Below are 20,041 nucleotides of genomic sequence, written 5' to 3'. Positions count from 1 at the left end.
TTTAGTATTTACAGGACGGCCAGGGACAGGAGGTAGGAGAAGCTAGTACCTAATAGTTTTCGATAAGATTTTTTTTGTCATTTAGTATTCTTCAAAATTGTTAAATTTCTTTATAAAGTTTTTTTTTCTTTTCTTTTCTTGATTTTATTGAAAAGTACGAAATATTTCTCTTTATCTTTTTTTTATATCAGTATGTATTGATATGTATTTTTGTACTTGTTAAAATGGTTCAAAATGCATATAATAATATTGAACATCTACTAGCAAAGTTTTCTTCCAATAGTACGTAGCTGTAATATCGAGCTATAATTGCCAAAACATAGGAACTGAAGAAATAGTATTTTATGGGAAGATATTTTTCCTTCATAACTTTTAAGAAATTTACTTTGAAAACCAAATATTGTAAGAATTTTAAGTTTTAATTTTAATGAACAAATAAATTTTGTTTTTAAAGCATTATCGTCATAATCGTTTCCTCCTCACACCTAAGGGTGCATATGGTACTACATTGGTACATTAATCGTAGCGTACCTTATTAATTTAATATATTTTTAAAGTTTTTAATTTTCTTTGGCTTAAAACTAGCATACATTTAGTATTTTTTGTTTCCACAAAGCCAAGGTTTGTCTACGGGGGTTTTTTTTTACAAAGTTAAACATACTAATTATATTATTTTTAGGTGAACTAAGAAACACTTTGTTAATCATATATATTTTATTTATTTACTAAGTAGCTTATTCCAAAAAAAAATAGCAAACAAAAATTTGTATTATATACACAAGCACAGTTGTAATAAAATACAATCAAAGAAAATGAAAGCCTAATAATTGTTTTAAAAAAAAGTTTTAACATTTATTTTTTAATATTTATATCTTACATAAAGGTAAAATGATTAGATTTACACTTCAAGTGCTTGTACAGGAACTATGAAATATTCAAGAGTAAAGATATCTTAATAAATACATTGTTCATGATAAGAATCGGGTTGTGGTCCCGTGGGTAATGTTTCGGACTCACGGCTCAAAGGTCCGTGGTTCGAATCTCACTCTACCGCAACTGGATTCTCATATTCTAATAGTCAGTTATTTACAACTCGTTAAAAATGGCCCTCAAAATAATATATTTGAGTAAATCATTTATATTTAATATAAATCCTATTTCAATAAAAAATGTCCTATTTCAATTGAAAAAAAAAACACGTCGGGAATCGAACCCAAATCTCTGGCATGGTAAACGAATGCGCTAACCGTTACCACGAGGTGGACTTCAAAAAATATTCCTTTATAATTATGAAGAGAAATCAATCTACCGAAATATATATCTACGGAAAGTGTTGTATGCTCCTGGTGCATAAGGAGAGCCTCCCATCGGACCGTATTACGGAAAGGTTAAGAACTGGATGCCTCGCTCTACAGAGAATTAAAACTACCACGGCCAAACATCATTATACTTACATAGGACGGAAGCTTTCAATAGTTTACCACAAAATCTACGTCAAAAAAATAAATTGCGGAAAATTTAAGGATAAATTAAAGAAAAGCTTTTCGACATAATTAACATTAACTGTATTTTGAAAATAAATATGTTCGTTTAATATGTGCCTATGTTTATAAATTTATACATTTTGTGTTTTTATGTAAATTTTTTTAGTGTTATATTTTCTCAATTTTTTAGATTGTTAAATTTTTTATTTATTTTGTTAATTTGTTTTGCATTTTTTTTCTTTTTTATGTTATTTTGTAAACTTGCCAAACACTAGAGCCAGATTATTTTTGGCAAGCTCAACCTTAAGTGTTCCATTTTTTTACTGAATGTACTGTTTATTTATGCTAATAAAGGTTTTTATTAAAAAAAAAATATTTTTTAATATTATTTTTGTTGGTTACGGTGTCTTGGCGATCGTGGCTCGATACGTATGCAGATAATACATAATGCGCCACTGGAATTTGCATCTCAATACGACGGCGTTGGATTACATACTTCGATAGCGCCCGTATGCTGCGCTGGAATACATATTCTAAAAATTACAATTTTATGAACTGACATAGGGTTTGTCTGCTCTGGCTCGTGACGTCAGACGTTCGAGTCAAGTCGAGTGCATACAGCTCGCAAACATCCCTCGACGCCACAAGGCAACTTACGTACCTACATAATAATATTGCATCGGCTATACGAGTCCTCGTGACGCAAGACTGTGATTAATGACAAACATTTTAACCTAGATAAAGAAGTTTTTTACCGTCCCCGAGCAGTATTGAGAACTGCAAATCCGATTGCAACATACAATTTTTGTTAAATAAAAAGTAAGCTACGCATCAAGCATACTGTTGGACATGGGGGTGCTTCATGACCTACTTAGTGGACGCCTTGATAGTCCGGCTCTTTTGTCGGAGCTATCATTAAATGTCCCCGCCTACCGCACCCGTCACACGTCGAGCTCTCTATTTCATGTGCCAGCAGTTCGTACGAACTATGCCCAGAACTCTCCACTTATACGTTTTGTTGGTGAATATAATTTGAACTTTCCCCTTATTGATCCATTTGATTGTAAAAAAATAACATTTAAAATGCGCGTCTTAAAACATACTTTTTTGTCTTATACTTAGTTTCAATAATAAAGTCTTATTTTATCTTATCTTATTTTATTTTATTTTACTATATTTTATCTCTAATTCTTAATATTTTTAATATATTTGTATTTTCGACACTTGACACTTAATATTTACACATTACAATATTTACACACATGTCCACTCTCATTCCAATATAACACCTACTCACCCACCCTCTCACTCACTTACATTCACACAAACACACTAGTATGTATTGTACGTGTATTTAATGTATTTCTGTGGATATCTGTCATTGGTTTTATTCTCTGTATATTTTATTTGTTGTATTTTTGTTACATATATTACTGTTGATATCCCCAATAAATTAAAAAAAAAAAAAAAAAGTGCCAGGCCAGGAACAATGAAATACGATAGTAAATGTACTCCATTCCTATACCTTAAAACGTGAGATGAAAATAATCGAATGAATTCACAAATCAAATGATTAGTAATTGAATGAATTAAAAACCGAATGAAAGTTTTAAATAGTGTATTTGTTGCACAAAAATCCATAATTAAAATAATACTCAGAGTCCCGATACAGACATCTACTGAAGAAATATTCCATAAATCACAACTTATGACACCAAAACAATTATACGCTAAAACAATACTCACTTATAGATTCAAAAACTACTCTTACTCATATAAAAGACATAACCCCCACAATACATCACATACAAATAATATAATAACTAGATACTCAACACATAGAAAACTTAAGCAAATTCGAACTAATACCACTTTCGGGCAAAGGGATTTTGAGTATTATTTATAAATCTTCGACATATAAATGGTATAAACAGGTATTTTGTATACCGAGCTGAAATAAAACATTGCTTGAAATTGTATTTTTACAATTTAACATAGCGGATGTTACACAGTGTGTAAAGTGGCAACATAAATCAGCCAATAACAGCTAATAATCTCTTTGTCAATGCATAGTCTTTCTTATTCTCAAAACTGTTTTCTCTATCTGTTGCAATAAATTTAAAGACAACTCCGTGTGAAGTTGAATTCGGCCTTGTCTACAAACATTTGTACGCATTTAAAATATTGCTGAATGATTATCTGCTACTTAGAAAAAATATAGAGCAAGATTAAAGTTTATTTCATATCAAGACGTAGATGATATTAAAATAATGTTTGCATATATTTGTTATACTTATAAAAAAAAACAGTATTTTTTACTACGTGTATAATTAAAACATGCGTTGATCGAACTAAAATCAAGGATAAATACCTCATGTCATAAAAGGACTAAATGAAATAATATAAAGTATCGATTGATATCTTATCCTTCAACGTATTCCGATTAAGCTTTTATCGAGCTTTTTGCTTTAGGAGAAATAATAACTTAAAGTAACGTTTTTTCATTCTTCTTGAACAAACGTATGACGACTTTATACATCAAATGTTATCGATTTAAGTTTTTTTTATTCATAAGTGCTATACCAAGGTAAGCTCTACATCTCGGAAGATGTTTTGTCTTACCTTAAAAGCGTTCTAACGCTTAATATAAACCTTTTTTTATTAATTTTATTTTAAGGTAACATATTTACAAATAACAGCAAGTAACGTGAAGTTTATATACGATAGCTTTGATAAAAAGCAAAGTAAAAAAACATATTTTTCATTTTTGATGTTTGAAGTACCTACTTTGTGAAACATTGTAATTTAATTTATTAAAATAAAATAGAATCACTTTGTTTTTATGTACCACTTAAATTGTTTTTATAATTTGACAACCAACTAGTTTCGGCAATACTATGCCTTCTTCAGGATTAATTACAAATATAAATTTAGATAAATTAGATCAATCAGGCATTCTCAAGTTGATGTGCCATGACTGCAAGTCATTTTATATAAGAAAAACATCACGTTCTTTTAAAACTAGAGTTAAAGAACATATAAGATGTCTTAAAAACAATAATTTTTCTGAGTTTGCTGACCATATCCTAACAAATAGTAACATATTCAACTTTTGAAATGGCTTAGAAATTCTACATACATACAAAAAAGGATATGCACTTGATTATTTTTAAATATTGGAGATTAGAAAGGCTGTAAATAAAAATTTAAATATTATTAATAATTAAATAAATCTTAGTAATAGTCCCATTTTAAATATGTTCTCTCTCCCTAAATCCAAACACAAACCCCCTCTCTTATCTACCCCCGTAGCCACGCCCACTCGACCTTCACTGTGAAAATTTTATATATATTATGTTAGTTTGTAATTTACCCTAAAGAAGGCCGAATTTATTGCCGAAACTAGTTGGTTGTCAAATTATAAAAAATATAAGTGGTACATAAAAACAAAGTGACTTTTTTTTATTTTAATATCTTAAACATATTTTTGGTTTTGCTGGTGATACCTACATCTAAACTGCCTAACTAGGGAAAGCTTCCCCGATTTAAGAGTGTAAATATGTTTTTTTTTTATAATCTGTTATTTGTATCATAAATATTATCCAATTAAAATTTCTCTTTTTCTTTTTTTTTGGCTATACTATTCTTATGATTACTATTCAGAAGGAAATAAAATTAAACACATAATGTAAAAAAATAAATGCAAAATAAAAATAATTATAAACTGTTATAAATTTTAATAAAATAGCATAATAATAAATCAGGCAAAGGTTCATTATATTGTATTGAGTTAATTAAGACGCGTAGGAACTTTAGTTTAATAAACCCCGCTACTGACAACACTTTATATTTTGTTGCTGAATACCGGGCTTGTTGATTTCAAATGGTGGCAACACGGGATTACTGGAGGAATATTTTCACCATCAAGCACGCCATAGAAGCGAAAAGAAATTCTCCGGAACGTTTTTAAGGATTCAAAAGAGCATCAAACATGAAGTCCAAGCAATTTGATGGACGTCTGCTATCAAGCGTAAGTAGTAATCATAATTCATAATTGCGCAATATTCAAAAACGTCTTTTTCTGACGAGTTTTGTAATTTTTTTTGCATAAGTTCCATCATCAGGATCCCAAAATACATTCCTTTATTACCCAACCTGATTCGTATCCTCATAATATTATCAATTTTAAATATGAAATCATAAAGAACTACCTCGATTTATGTGATCATATTCCACCTGACAATTTGACGACTTGAAGGTAGAAATTGTCACATGACGAGCATGTCAAATGTGAAGACGTTTAATGTGCATTGACTCCTAATTTAAGTTATTAACTTCGCAAGCATTGTCATTCAATGATGCTATAACGAGATGTCCAAGATGTTTTACTCCGAAAGCTAGAGAGAGAATTTTGGATGAATTTCTCATAAAAAATATGACCGAGGGACAATACTAATCTATCTTGGACCATGTGTTTCATCATTCAAGTAGACAAAGAAGGCCAATGTCTTTTAACTTGACGAGATGCTGTATTTACTTATTTTTACAATTTAAATTCATTCAAAATTATGCAGAAATTCTTTGTTATATGAGTATTTATTTGCTAAACTCGTCAAACATGAATTTGTTGTATTCATCTTTGTATTCATCGTTGTATTCATTATTGATTTAATTAATATAATTTAAAAATATTTCAAGGTATAATTTTATATTTCTTAACAAGTGACATTAATTAAGGTAGATAATATTTATTTGAAATGACTTAGTCTTGATGAGAGTCGCTTGGTTCATATTTAAGTATATTTTGCTGGTAAATCCCTCCGGTGGTAATTATATACATGCCATGTTACCATATTATTAATGCAAATTTGATGAGAGCATAATATTCTAAACTATTAGTGAATTTCTATTTTCAAACGAATTTTATTCTATGATGATATTGGAAATAAATTTTAAGACTGCTTTTATATTAAAATGCAATTGTTAACGAAGCAAAATATTTTATTTCATTGAATCGAAGGTGTTGTGAAATTCCATAACGTTGACCTTTTTCAGATAATCAACAAAAAAACAGAGCACTCTTTTCACAATATGGAAGCGACTACCAATGTCTGAGCATTTAAAAACATGTTTGCCTAGAAGCCAAAAACATATAAGCAACATCTTTTCGGTCAATTCTTGGTAAATACAATGCACATGTCTGACATGGGATGATGCCTATCTTCTTTGCCTACCCTTATGGGAAAACGGTGTAATGGTTTCTTAAATTTTATTTTACAAAAACAATAAACCATTACACCGTTTCCCCGTAAGGGTAGGTAGAGAGGATAGAACACCACATCACTCCATCTTTAAATACAGATCTCGCTTCTCCTACATTCATACATCTTCCCATGCACGCGTGCCGATTATTCCAACTCTTGACATGTCCATCTTCAAGTATTTGTTAGATTTGATCATGCCATGTCTTTCGCGGTCTTCCTCTATTTCTGCATCCATCAAAATTTGCACTGTAAATATTTTTAGCGGTTCTTTTCCTGTCCATTCGCTCTACATGTCCAAACCAACGCAGAGCTCCTTTCTTAATTTTGTCGATAATGCCTATCTCAGCCTTACATAATGCGCTGATCTCGACATTTGTGAATCTGTCCTACAAAGTTTTACCACACATCGACGTTTCAACAGCATTTAGCCTACTTTCTACCCTGTTTTTTCAAGTCCATACTTAGCTCCCATAGTCGGGACCAAGACCCCGTTGTGAACTGGTAATTTCGCTAAGTCCACACATAACTCCCATACACTAGAGTCGGGACCAGGGCTCCTTTGTGAACTGCTAACGTTGCCTCTTGCGACAATATTTAACTTTTACTTAATTGTTTCGATGCAACCTCTCGTCCTTTATATGGGCTTCAGGAAATTCTGAAAAAGAACGAAAATGAGAGATACGCGTTGAAAAGGCAAGGAATTCAAAGCGATGTATTTTTGTTTCAATGGATAACAGATGTGTGTTTATTTCGTTTGCTTGGGCGTAGATAAAGCGCTCTATCTGGATCCTTTTTAGCCTCTGTTAACCCTCCGATGCACTGCCGGCCGATGTTTGCGCACGGCAAACAGCCAGCCGACAGCGGCGCGCGGCACGGTAGCACAGCAGCTCGGTAGCAGCGGGTAGAGTCCACACAGCGGCGCCTAATGGCAACGATACATGCGCACAAAGAAAACGGCCGGCAAATATTTGTCCGTTTCAGATGCGTGCCACAGGCGAGGCTGAGATACGAATATACGCTTCGTGCAGTGGCGGAGAAGCGACGTGCGCGATCGTGTGAGCTGACTTTAAATAAACACTTCGAAAATTAACAGTAATATAAATTCTGTGGCATTTACGTAAAGATGTACATGTCACTAAAATTTTCAAAATGAGTTAGGCATGCGGTTTTGATCTGTAAAGTCTACAGAAGGTTGGGTGAAGAGATGAAAATTAGGAAAAATGCATTGATTCAATTTTTTTCTTAATAAAATTGTCTAACGTTGGATAATTCGAAGTCATTATTATGTAAAAAAATAAGTGTAATGTATATAGAAATTGCCTTAAAACAAGAAAAAACACAAAATGACTTGTACCGCTCTACGAATTATTTATTTTTTATTATAAATTTAATTTAAATATAAATTATATAAATTTATAAATATATAAATTTAAAATTTATTCGTACATGACAACCGAAATTTTATGTCAAAGAAATGAACCAGTTATAAACTTAAATTGGCTCCCCTGCACACTGGGTTAATAGTGTAGCTAAATAAACAAAACATTACTTCCTACTATTCAATTTAGTATACAATTTTAAATTATTAAACATCCCATTTCAGTTAATTTTTGTATGGAATGTATTTGTACAAAGAATGAGTACTTTGGTAGACTGATTGTTAAAAGTAATATCTTCCAGCCAAACAAAAAACAGACTGGTCAAAAGAAGAGTTTGTACTAAAAAAACATAAATATATTTCAAAAGATATATAAATAAAAAAGAAAACTAATTGTTAAAAAATAACATATGTGATTGAGATAAGGCTCGGGCATATTAAAACTTTGAGCACCGGCTGAATACACATAAAATTTACCCCGTCCCCTGTCCATTTTTTTGAAATTTCATGCTTTGTGAAGGGTTTCTTAAAAGTGTCATAATTACAAATATACTTAATTAAATCAATTAAAAGTTCTCATATTTATTTGAAATAATTAAATAGGGTTTTTTTGTATGATAGTTTTGCCAACATTGGCTTTTATGGAGAGCCACATTGCGCATTGCAATTTTCGCACATATACAGGGCCTCACTCTTTTTTTGTGCTTTGTACTATGAGCCGTGTAAACACGTGATTATAATAACCATGCGTTGTGTCCCGTGTTTTTACGTGGTTTACCGGCAGCAAAAAAATACCAATAAAAGTCACTAGATGTCAATTAAATTCATTTTTTTAGACAGCTGGTAAAGCACGTGAAAACACGAGACACAACGCATGGTTATAAAATCACGTGTTTACACGGTTCCGGAATACAAAGAGTTTACTTTTTTTTAAAGTACATTATGGTATACATAATAAAGTATGGGGAATGTAGAATCAGATAATGGGTTTGAAAAGAGAAAGAAAAAGGAAACCAAGGAAAGAAAATGGGATAAAAATCAGTATTTAAAAAAAAACTGAAATTCAGGAAGTTCGGGATTCTGATGATAAAATAATGTTTCAGGCGTTTTTTAAAGCTGGCTTGAGAAGGTGCATTTTTCGTATCAATAAATAGCTCATTCTCAAACCAAGCAGCTAGAATAAAAAAGGAATAGCTCAAAAATTATATGCTATGTTAAGGAATGGAAAGTGTTCTCTAATAAGAAGAGCGAAGCGAAAGGCCATGATTCTAACAAAAGAATGTTCTAACTTTTCTCTACCCAAAGCCAGTAACCAATTTCAAATTCAGAGTTTGTGGTAGACCTCATAACCCATTCTTTAGTTAGATTCCTGGTAGTATGGGAGTGTTTCTTTTGTAATTTAGCAAAATAGTTAACTTTTACAACCATTATGATTCTATGAATATGAGCTGCCTTTTATTTAAAATCCTAGATTCCTTAAACAACTCGACGCTGGGGCACCGGAAGTGTTTTTTTTTTTCAAATAAATTTATTATCGATTTTTAAGCAGATTCAAGAGGATTAAAAATTGATTTTTAAATACCACCCATTCTATCATGCCGTCAGTTATAGTTGAGTTACATTAAATATGATATAGTTGTTTGAGTTTGATTAAGGACAAGATATTACGGGTCCACTTGAAAAAGAATTAATTGTTTATTTTGTCTAAAATCACAAAATAATTATTTTAATTTTTATGCGTCAATGATCCATAAAAAAAAACTTTTGAATATTTTGAATCTTACTGAATAACAAGTCAAATTTTAAAACAAAAAATTCTAAAATACACCATCTGCTAACTAACATGCGTTCAATATTTTACGACCTGGCTACAAATTCTCAGAAAAAAAGGGGTAAGTAGTTTGTATCGGATTTAATGATACTTTTAATTATTAACCATTTTAGTAAGGTACTGTTATTTAAATATGATTTATTATAGGATAATTATTAGTGACAGCTTTTTGGATTTCTTATTTTCATAATTATGTAATTATTTGTCTCTTTTTTCCATTATTGTTATAAAATGTGCTGTATTCATATTATTACAAAAATAAATATTCTCAATTGAATTTTCAAAAGGAATAACATGTGCTTTGAATGTTAGTTTAACATAAATAAAATATTCTTCAAATGTAATAGTAAAAATATTTTTAATTCCAATAAATCAAATCATGTAATAAGTATTAAAAAAGTTAATTCCTTTTCTCGTTTGATTAAAAAGTGATAACCGTTTGAATAAATAATTTTATTAGATATAAATGCTAAGCCGGGCTTTGTCTGAAACGGTATATTCTAACACATATTGTCTTGCGCGCTCAGAGAACCTTGTTTTTAATTGTGTACTGTAATTATGTGCATTTTTTAAAACCGCGACATTTTAATTTGCAATTTTAATAAAGTTTTTCAGAATGACCTGAGAACTTGAATTTGAAACACTTGAGATAAAAGTTAAAAAATATATTAAACTAAGAAAAATATAGAGCAAAAACTTTAAAAAAAACTTCTTATCCTTTATATTCATATTATGTAGTTAAACCTCTAAAGAGCATAAAAAGAAACATTATAATACTAATAGGAATAAATAAACCATTGTGCCACTTCTTTGTAGTGATAAGAAAAAAGGATAGAACGCCACGATACTATCTTTATTTACGTGAATACATATATTTAAATATAAATAATAAATGTCATTAAATATTTGTATATAACCACTTAACGACTTTTCTATGTCTACCGGTTTCGAGACGTACCCGTCTCTTTGTCAGAACACCAATTAAAGCAACATGCAAACCAACATGCAAAACCCACTTTACACTTTCACCATCATTGTGGCACAAAAATATAAAACTAACACGACACGCATTTTAATAAGCACATGCACTGATTAGGACAAACATGCACTGATTAAATTATGAAAATATTCTCTTTTTTGAGAATTAATGAAAAAAGTAGAGGAGATGGAGGGAGAGGATATCCTTAATAGGTTTTATAGGGTGACCATTACAGTGGAACATCGTATAAAGGACTATATTGGAAGTTTGTTTGATTATTGATCAAAGGCACATTATTTTTTAAAGCTTTACTAATGTGAAATATTTCCATTTTATTAACCTTTAACCCTTTATAATTTGTATGTAAGATTTTAACTGCGGTATTTTTATCAAAGTCATGATTCAAATTGATTAGGTGATTTGCGAATTCAGAGAAATTATTATTGTGCAGACACCTCATATGTTCTTTAACACGAATATCGAAATTTCTCGATGTTCTTCCAACGTAAACTGAAGGACAAGAATTGCATTTAATTGTTGGTTTAATTGGTGTCCTGACAAAGAGATGGGTACGTCTCGAAACCGGTAGACATGGAAAAGTCGGTAAGTGGTTTTAAACAAATATTTAACAACATTCATTAAAATGTTTGACCACAAAGTTAATTCGTGAAATATTAATAGTACATGAATATATACTCGTACCTCACTTTCTCCCCACTGATTGACAATATAGGTTAACTGACGCAGAATCACTGACGCTACAGACGCTCTCCTCGGAACTACCCCAAATGAATTACGAACTCACACAAAACCTCACGGGTCGTGGCAAGTTTATGAGCTACCTGCACCGATTTAAGCCCCCGGGATCAACAGCTGTCTATCTGATGCTTACACCGCTCAAGATATTCCCCACTTGTTGATGCATTGCCCCCTTTTCAAAGTCGAAAGACATAACCTGGGGGCGCGATGCAGAAGGATTGGTAAGGATCTAAGGCACATACATATATCCATTCCGTATTAAGTCATAATGACTTATCACAAAATAAAGTATGTTGGATGGTGAGAAAAATATAAGACGTAATAAAGACATGCTTCGTAATTATTTGCAAAAAATATTCGCCGAAACGCGTCACAATAAATCTTCACAGGTCTTACTGACGTCAGGAACTTGCATAGCACTGACCCCTATCTCTAACAATAATAATAATAATGCGTTACATTTACGAGGAATGCCACATTTTTATGCCCTAACAGACAATAAATGAAAACAAGACACAATGTCGTAATCTCTTCAAGTAAAAAAAAGGTTGTCTGATGTCTATCAATAGCTCGGCTTCTCTTGAATGAGTTTTCTGCGGTTTTTTCTTCAATAAACAAATGGGAAAAAGTTTCTGTAGAGGTCCACAGCCGAAATACCCTTCTTTTCTAACACTACTCAGATGAAGGTAGCCAGGAAACCAAATCCACTTGTAAAATATAAACAAGGTTAATAAAACTGCATGAATATGTGGGTAATAAAGTGGACTGTTTAAACCTACTCTACAAAATTTATTTCACTTTTCCCCGCTTGCGTGACACGAAATAAATATTGTTTCCATCTGCCAGTCTGTGGCACTTACTATGCCCAACACTCTTTTCTGTATCGTTATTGTTAAAAGAAAAATCATTTATTGATACATTTAACATGCCCCTTAATTTTTCATCATTATTTTTTTTGCATAATTTGCAAGAGACTGCTGAGAGATGTTGCATAGATTTATATATGTATGTGATGTCCAGATGCTTATTGAAATACAAGTATATGTATGTTTATGTAAAAAAAATAAAATGCTTTTATTTAATTATGTAAGTGCTTCTCCTTTCCATTATGTTGAATCCTAACTCAACACAGCTCCCTTGGCCTCAAAGAGTTTGGGATAGGTATTTTTTTTAGTAATATGTGTGTGTTTTGTATGAACAAAAAAATTAAAAGAATCAAAAGTAAATTTTCAAAAAAAATATGACGACTCATTCTATCTGGCTGCGATACACTTTCACTAGATTTTTAATGATACACACGCGTACACACACTTAAACACTTACTCCCATACAAATACACACAAACACAACCTTTAACGTATAAATATAAATATATCTTTACCCTAGAGAATAAAATACGGGAGTCTACTTTTTTCCGTTTTAAAGTTTAATATGCCAAAATTATCGCAATAAGCTATTTCATCAGTGAGTAAAACATCAAAGTCAACTTTCATCATACAAATGTTTCTTAAGTTGAAATAAAAATCTGGAGTCCACTTTGTTTTAATGCAAAAAACAACTGATTTGCTCATTTAACATGTAATTTAATGGAATTGATCAAAAAAATATATCTTTTCAAAGTTGTTTATCTATTGAAATTATCGCATTTGGTTGAAAAATTATAAGGTTTTGTATAAAGCATAATCACAAAATCTTTTTTTCTGAACATTTCATTTAATTTGACTCCCCGTTGTTTATCATTTCAGAACGTACCATAACTTAATACGTATGTTTATTATTTAGAAACATTTCAGGTGTGTCTTTCAACCTTACCTTAGATATCTAATACAATTATTGTTGACTGTATGTCTCTAAAAATTTAATATGTTAAAATACCGTCAATAACCATAAATAAGTTTTTTTTAATAAACAAAGCAAAGGTACCTATCGTTATTCAAATTTTAATGGCAGAAAAATTTAATATAGCTTTAAAAGCACTATGAAATCATTTTCTGATAGCTGTAATTAACTCATTGGTTAAAACGTTTGTCATTTTATTTTCCTCGAATCAAAGCGCTGGAAAATCAGTTTGATTACATTTCATTTTAATTTTGTAATGTTACTAAATGATGGCGTTTTAATTTATTTTAATATCCCGAATATTAATTAATTCTTCGTTTAATGGCACAAAATTTGAAATCGAGTTTGTAATGATATTATTAAACACGAATAATTATTTTTTGGTGGTTTTATGGATGCTTAACCTGTTTATTTCTGGCTAGTAAGTGATTATAAGCAATTATAATGCATGTTTTATTAAATTGAAAGTATGTATTTGACCATTGAGATACCCTGTTCAATCGGTGTCCGGGTGGATAAAAAATAATGTTCCGTCTTTACATAAAATATAACAAGAATTAGACTACAAAACACTCAGTGAACTTAATATACCTAGGACTCACCATGAAAAGATAGTTGGAACAGACAAAACACAAAGACGGACTGACCAAAGAAAAGGTATAATTACATGGCCATTTCTACAAAATTAAACACATAAAACAAAAAAAATAAAAAACTATGATGCACAAAGCTTATGTCAAAAGCAAATTGAGCTACATGATCGCCTTCTTTGGAACCGGTAACAAGACAGACATAACAAGGGTACGAAGACAACGAAACAAAAGAATTTAACTAACAAACAACTTACACAACCTGACCCCTACGTCTAAACTGTACAAAAAAACACACCAATTCAACATAAAATACTTTATGAAAATTAAGACGATAAAAATTGTACGCAAAATTGCACAAGTAAACATACAAGTTGATGACATGACATCAACTAAAAATGCTTACGTAAACAAATAATATACCAGACAACAACAACACTACCAAATAAATCAAGCAATGACAAACGTAGGACAGTCAAAAAAACTATACAATGGACTTAATTGGACTACAGTGACATACCTTACCATTTAAAAATTACACTGGAGACAAATTAAAAATCAACTGTGGTATATAGTCAATGTTAAATATTTCTATTCCACAAAAACGTAGAACTAATATTGACTCCATATATATGTTCGGCATACTAAATGGTATAATCGATGTTCCATCATTACTGGGACAAGTAAAATGCAATATTCCGACTCGTAGGTTGAGAAACAATGAAGTACTGTTCATCGATCAACATAGAACAAACTATGGCCTTTGTCGTATTGTTAACTCCAGACAAGATCTGGACTTTTATGGTTTAAGCTTACAACGATTTAAACGATTACTAAATAAATAGTCCAGATCTTGTCTTGATGTCCCTTTTGTTTGTCATTGTCTTTTCTTTTTTCAAATGTTTTAAACTATTCTTTTATTGTAATATTTAAACCCTATAAATTGTTTACATGTACAATGTCTGTTAATAAATAAATAAATAAACCTTAAAAAACACACTGCAACGACACTAACCAGACGAGAAATAACATGACTAGACCTTTTAATTTATTTATTTATTAGTTTATAAATACACCTTTACAAAAATGGCACAAAAAACACCCAGGCAAATTTTGCTTGTATTAGGAGTAGGCTCAGTATATAAAGGGTCGGCAGGCCAGAATTATGAGTATGCCTTATGTTGCAATCGGTTCCTATATGGGCAAATGCCTGTTCTAAGAAACCGATTTGTTGAGGCAAATATGGTTCCTATAAATAAAAATAATATTGAAGAAATAGAAAAACAGTTATAGCCCAAAAGAGAAGAAAAAAAGTACAGCTTACGTTGGATAAAAAAACGAAATTAAATATATAAACATATATACAGACACACATACATACTACACACATACATATATACAAACATACATATATACAAACATATATATATATACACATACATACATAATATATATGCACATACAAAAATACAATAAATTTATAAATGATTCAATGGGATAGCGTAATGTTCCTTATGTTCGTTTTTTTAATATATAAAAAAAAGGTATCGAAAAAATAATTAAAAAATAAAAATCCTGAACAAGACTTCCTTATTCGATGGCTTAAACAGCTAGTGATCCTGGAAAGAGAAATCAAATGGAGATAGCCTGCCTCGTGGTGACTTATTGGCGTGTTCGCCTGTCATGATTAAGAGGATTTGCGGTGACTAAGAATATTGAAGAATAGGTATTTGAACATTGTTTTTCCGTCACTCTATCACAAATGCCTGACTGATACTTAACAAAAAAGACAATTGCATATTAGACTGATCTATAAACATCTATGTACCCAATAAAAGTATATATTTATTTATTTATTTAACACTTTATATACATATACAATATATATCCATATAAGGGCGGGCATATTGGCTTAAGGCAATTTCTTCCTACCTACCCAAACCGTTCAGTTTGAGAAAATTACAATTACATGGACATGTTAAATATTAAAATTTTACACAAAAATTAAAAACAAAGTCATATTCACACTATACTATGAAGAAAAGAGAGGGGATGGGAAGGAAAAAAGAAGGATAAAGAAACAATTTAAATATTTAGATGGTGACATTGCAATCTTGACTTAAATGTAAGTAAAGAAGGGACGTTTCTAACATAAGTGGGTAGATTATTCCACAATTGAGCGGCTACTACTGTGAAAGAGGAGGCAAGAAAATTAGAGTGATGACAGGGTATAAATAGGGTTTTCTCGTTACTAGAACGAAAAAATAGTCCGTGTTGTGAAAGAGGTTGGAAGAGCTCTCTCAGATAAACAGGCGAAGTGGGATTTTTTTAAAATATTGTGAAGAAGTGAAAGTAATGTTTTTAATGTTTTTTCTATGTCTGATACTGAGCCAGTGTAGTTGCGTGCCATACTCGATTATGTGGTCAAATTTGCATTTGTACAATGTTGCAAATGTGCAATGTTAAAAAAAAAAATGCTTTGCAAAACAAATAACTGCACATCGAACTGATTATTCTTATATAAAGTTTATATTTGAAGCACTAACTTTGTAGTTATTTATCATTATAAAATAAATAAAACAACTTTGTTTTCTAACCCCTATTTTTTTTTCCTTGACCGGTTTCAAAGCAAACAAGCTTCTTCGTTAAAGTTAACGTAATAATGAATTGATTATTTATGATTATTCTTAGTTAAAATCGACAAAACAAATTATTGTCCCGGTTTCCGTACCCCAAAACTAAATCAATTTTTTTTTGTTTAGAATTAGTGTCAGAATGTAATTTTCCGTGTTGGTACCTTTTTCATTTTTCAAAATAATTTATCTTTCGCAGGGTTTTTGGATAAGTAATAATAATTCATAAGAAACAATTGAAAAAAAAAACAATGAGTATACGCCCATCGTAATAATGTATAGTTTGTAAAAAAAATCACTGCTCTAGTGCCATTATCCAGGAAGTAAATACGGGAATACGTTCGTCTGAAGAAAAGTCGGACAACGCTTCCTCTTAATGAAAAATAAAATATTTTCTTTTATGTTAACTGAATTATTGAATTAAATATTGTACCATATAAATAAATCGATTTTTTAATTTTATATTCTATTTTTACTATCAATATTAATTCATAAATTAAACTTTAAAATTATCAAATAATAAAATTTAATGTAAAAGTTATATTTGAAGCACTAACTTTGTGGTTATTCATTATAATAAAACAACTTTGTTTTAACCACTAATTTTTTATTATTATTATTTTTTCACCGACCGGTTTCAAAGCAAACAAGCTTATTCGTCAAGGTTTACGTAACTAATGAATAAAATCCGATTTTATTTTTATCATGTTCACTAAGTTAGGGAAAAAAAGGGAAAGAAAAAACTTGATTTATTGGGTCCACAAGTAGTATTTAGTGACCATGATAAAAATAAAATATGAATTAATTTATTAGTTACGTAAACCTTGAGGAAGAAGCTTGTCTGCTTTGAAACTGGTCGGTGAAAAATAAAAAAAGTTATCCGTTAAAAACAAAGTTGTTTTATTTATTTTATTATAATTAAATTTAAATGTTGGATACATGTCCTGAAATTTGCAACACCGTGTATTATAAAATCTGTATATTTTTTTGATATGCATAAATTTAAATGATATATTTTGTATATTGATATGTCATAACATTTAAAAATGTAATGATTTGAGTATAAGAGAGTTCTAATTTAACACGAATGAAAATTAACCTTTTATATATAACGTACTTCAAATACCGATAAAAATATAAGAAATGAAATGATAATTCTTTATTGTATTTTCAAAATCAATATAAATATTGTGGAGAAATGTTTTGATATATAACTTTGAACAAGAATATATAAAAAAATATATTATGTCAATTGAAAAACGCCATATGTTTGCCATTAAAAGTTGTGACGTTAAGATTCGTGATGATGTTCTATAAAAATTTAAACGGTTTAGAACAAAGTTAAAAATTAACATGAATCGTGACGTATTAGGGTGTGGCCAATTCAATGACCGTTTTTGCGCGAATTAAATATTACAAATCAAAAAAAAAAAAAACAATTTTTTTACTGGACAGTATTTCACAGATCCTTATAACTTTAAAAATAAAGGCATGTTGCCCTATTGCTCTATCTTAAAATTGTGTGTTAAATAATTAAAGATCTCCTACCGGGTCATAGGCATTCAACTTTCTTTTTGCTTTATATTTGTTGAAGTGAGACATTGTGTATTCAAATGATTTAATTTAACATCTCTCAGTGCGCTACTGTGCTGTGGTTGTAGTTAGCAATATACGGGTACATGTACGTCAGTATATTTCTAATGAGTCTAACTGACCCCCAGATAGGAGAAGTGTTTGCTTCTGTAGCGTACAACGCTGGGAAACTAAGTAAGATAAGACAAATGAATCGTTTTGTATATAACTTATCTACATAATATACAAGTTCATGTCGAGGAACGTTTCATTAGAGCAAATGAACGTACTCTGTTCTAAGAGAAAACGTCATGCGTTATTGCATTCTCAATATTGGAATGTGTTTTAAAAGTTAACTCTTTTACTTACCTACCATAGAATTGAGAATAGTCCAGAAACTGCATACGCACATCAATCAGAAGGCGACCAAACTACTCATAAATGAGTAGGTTTTCGTTTTGACACATTAGTTTCTTTGTAGACGTCGGCGTCGCTCAGTACGCAACTCCTGAATTTAATTCAACTATGCCGTGTTGTGTATTTTTAAAGTATAGAAATACTGCTAGAATCTTAAAGAATCAGGATATTATCAAATGCACTACTTAAAAATTGAATTATTTTTCCATCTGTCAGATTGTCGAAGAAACAAAATAGAAATTTCGTTAGTGTTGCCAAGGTAGTAAATTGTTTTACTCAACTTAGCTCATCTAATGCAAGAACTAATTAAAATTAGACCTCGGATTAAACAACGCCGGGGGGGACATTCAAACGACATTATCTTTAAAACATCAAATATTATTTAACATGATATAAAAATATCCGTTTTTTGTAAAATAAAATTTGTTTTATATTTTAAGTTCAAAGTTCACAAATTCAATTACTCTTATTAAATGACCTTTTACTTATCTACTCTGTTGCGTCAATCAATGTTTCCGCGTGCACAATAAAATTTTAGAGAAACAAACAGATTGTTTTTTTTTACCTTACATTTGTGTTATGATTATTTTTTTCCCATCAAGCAACATTACGCGGCGACATCACGAATGCGCGCGGCAAAAGTAGGCCATAGTGAAGGGATTATTGGACTCAGTCCGATGTATTCAAATACGATGCTATGCTCCTTCTGGACTATTCTTAATGTTATGTTACCTACCTATATTACGAGTAAAAAAAATCAGTTAAATTCTATTTTTAAATTACCGAGCGCTTTTGAAGTAGGGGCAAGGGACATCTTTTTTTATTTGAAAATATATTTTGACCCCTGTATTTAGTAGCCTTACGTATCATGTACAAGGCGCTCGGAAAAAATCGTTATTGTTTGTCTTGGAAATGGATTGTTCGATCACTGATTTTGGTATATTACTTGATAGTCCATACGACACTTTTGTACACCGAATGCATCTACAACACAAATAGATCAATCTTACGTTTTAGTTGCCAGTCTCAATAGTTATTCCAAGGTATGGTTGGTGACACAAAATAAAAACCAGCCTTTTAATTGTACGCATAAGTTAGGCAGAAAGCAGTCAGCCATAGAAAAATGAAACTGAGATAATAGCACCTTTTTGAAAATAGTAAATAATCAAATCTACACAACAGTTGGAATGTTTTTGACTCAAAATTTGGAATACATTAGTTTTCTTACAATACAAGCAAAAATCTAATCATTCATTTGACCAGTTTTAATGATTAAATTAAGATTTAATATCGAA

This window comes from Micrasema longulum, unplaced genomic scaffold, assembly GCF_059751315.1.
Source record: "Micrasema longulum isolate JH-2025_06_02 unplaced genomic scaffold, ASM5975131v1 h1tg000502l, whole genome shotgun sequence".
NCBI classification, from domain to species: domain Eukaryota; kingdom Metazoa; phylum Arthropoda; class Insecta; order Trichoptera; family Brachycentridae; genus Micrasema; species Micrasema longulum.
The sequence above is the reverse complement of the archived record's forward strand: the minus strand, read 5'-3'. Positions refer to the sequence as shown.